Source organism: Sinocyclocheilus anshuiensis, unplaced genomic scaffold (genome assembly GCF_001515605.1).
Source record: "Sinocyclocheilus anshuiensis isolate Anshui unplaced genomic scaffold, SAMN03320099.WGS_v1.1 scaffold1090, whole genome shotgun sequence".
Classification (NCBI taxonomy): Eukaryota; Metazoa; Chordata; class Actinopteri; order Cypriniformes; family Cyprinidae; genus Sinocyclocheilus; species Sinocyclocheilus anshuiensis.
The window spans coordinates 513,959-516,991 of NW_015537993.1; positions in this window are offsets into that span (position 1 = coordinate 513,959).

A 3,033-nucleotide genomic window follows, 5' to 3' on the forward strand; every position below is an offset into this window, starting at 1 on the left:
GATAGATAGATAGATAGATGTAAATGTTTCTTGTGCAGCAAATCAGCATATTAGAATGATTTCTGAAGGATCATGTGACACTGAAGACTGGAGTAATGATGCTGAATATTCAGCTGTGCCATCACAGGAATACATTACATATTAAAATAAACTTAAATAGAAAACAGTTATTTGAAGTTGTAATAATATTTCACAATATTACCATTTTCTGTATTTTTGATCAAATAAATGCAGCATTCGTATGTATAAGACTTCTGAACAATAGCGTATTTAGACATACATATTCAAAATAGGCTTCACTTTCTGTATTTTATTTTCTTTAATTTTGGAGTGCATTGGACAGGTTTTATGATATTCATCCTGATATAGTATTATACTATACACACACACACATTCACACACCTGCTGCATGCAAATGCATTTAACTTGAGGGCGGGTGAAACAGAATTAATTCTACAAATGTTTGATCATCAGTCATCAAATAAAATGGCTACTACGGCTAAGGCAATGAAAACAGAGCAGCATCTATATCTGTCCACAGTTTAGTTCTGTCATAATGAAAGTGTCAGTGATACGCTAACCTGGATCAAACAGACATTATATCATTCTTCACATTTGCTTGAAGGGAAAAATGACCAGGATGTAGCTCAGTATGCCCATTGGTGCATGTGTGGGCCTTTGGCATCCACTTCCTGCCTTGACCCACTTAGAATGGTGTGTTGGTTATTTTAAGACACCAGTCGCACACCCTGCGGCAGAAACACGCAGCATGAGCAGTGTTTTAGAGGATGGAGTGGCAGTCCAGAGCCGGCGTGTGATATCCAGTACAATGGCTGCAAATGACAGGGAGACATTTTGTCCTTGAAAAAAAACAGCAAACCGATCTGGGCTGTGTTTCCCAAAAGCATCGTAAGCTTAAGCACATCGTAGACCCATAGAAACCAATGGAGCTACGATCAACTTAGGCTTACAATGCTTTTGGGAAATGCAGCCCTGACTAGTGAGACAAACCAGGAAACACCACATTATGCCACTGCATTCCATACTGCAGAGGTGGTTTGGTCAAAGACTGCGCTGTTTGTTTTTCAATGGCTTACTTGACCTCTACAGATCTGTTCAGAAACAATCAATATAATAATGTGGGTGGTGTCTTCTGAGAATCAAGTGTGTTAAGTTCTCTGTTAAAACAGATCTGCCAACTGGTCTGTGGGCCTCAATACCGCCACCAAGGATAGAATCGATCGTGCGTAAACGATCGCTGCACTGCTGCAGACGCACCGCTCCTGGAATGCACTGCCGGTGCATACACACTGCAGACGGAGTATGTGTTGTGAAACAGGCATTACTGCCTATGAAGCAGTGTGTGGTCCTTCGGATGGCGAATTATTCACAGTTGTAAGAAAAAACAATGTGGATGTTGAAGATCTCGATGAAGATGTTTTTTGCAGCATAGCAGTGACCTTGGGTTCAATGGAGTCGGAATGAACCCCAAACATCCTAAGCTTAAACCTTTTACACAATTACAGCTTACTGAAAAGTTTTTCCCTTGCGTTTCACATATAACGTTACACGACGACGTTTTCAAAATGATTCACATTTACACATATCCGCGAAAACGGCCAAAAACGCAGTATTACGTATGCCAGGCCAGTAGTTGGCGCTGTCACCTTGTTAGTAAACAGTACCTGTAGGGAAGTGACGATTATATGATGTATATGAAGCGTCTCCGCTGTTGGTTGTTATATTGGTGAAGTCCATACTTTGCTGAAGAAGCATTAGCAAACTCTTGAGCAGCAACAACAGTACCATATACTCCGCCATTGTTGTGTATGTTTGTTCGTGCTTGCCTTTAAAATCGACACGTACTGCGCATGTCTACATACTTAACACGTACTAGGCACGCGCATGATGTGACCGTTTTCAAAGATTCACGTTTTGGGTGTTTACACTCAAAGATTCCCGTTTTGGGTGTTTACACGGAAACGATAACGGTGCAGTTTTCAAAAACTTGCACTTTGAAAAATATGCATTTTCAGTCCCAAAAACGCAGTTGTCGTGTAAACGAACAGTCAAAACGCATAAAACTTTTCCCGTTTTTGGCTGAAAACATTGACGTGTAAATGGCCACTTAGATGGTTCTGAGTAGGGCTGCACAATTAATCGAAATTCTAATCGTGATTACAATTACGGATGCCACAATTACGTAATCGTTGAAAGGCACAATTACAAAAAAAGGCGCACTTACATTATCTTGTGTGCTTAAGATTTTTTTTATTTTTATTTTTTTTCTTTCTAAAGGTTACATTAAGAGTTTTTTCCATTGTTGTAATTTTATTATAACATTTTAATACCATGCATTTTTTTTTTTTAAATCAAACCAATGTATAGTTGACATTTGAAGCTTAATACTATAGAAAAGCAATAAAAGTTTTTCAGGACGAGTGTTTTCAGCTTGTTTATTTCATATAAAACTATGGCATGCAGTTGCTTCAAACAAAGCTATTCAAAACATCATTCAATGTAAATTGTGATAATCGTAATTATAAATCGCAATTACAGTTTCAAGGGAATAATTGACCATTTAGATTTTTGTCATAATTGTGCAGCCCTAGTTCTCAGTATCCCTCACCCATTCCCATTCTACAATTGGCCATTATTTGCTCAGGATGGGATCATCCCAAATATTGCAGAAACAATGTAACTGTTGACTTTCTTGACCTCTTGACTTGATCAAATATCTATTGTGGAGTGGAATCTGGGTCGGGGCAGACTGTAATTTCTTACACAGTGGAGAAGCGAGTTCCTGCATTTTACCTTTCAAAATGATGAATATCATTAAAAATAGGGATGCACCGATACTGATACTGGTATCGGCATCGGGCCCGATACTGAGCTCCTGTTCTCGTACTCGTACTCATTAAAATGCCCCAATACCTAAACGCCGATACCACACAGCATGTGATAAGTGCCATATTCAGACAAAGAAACACCGACAACACTGACACAGTTTAACTCTGAGTTCTTGTCATATTT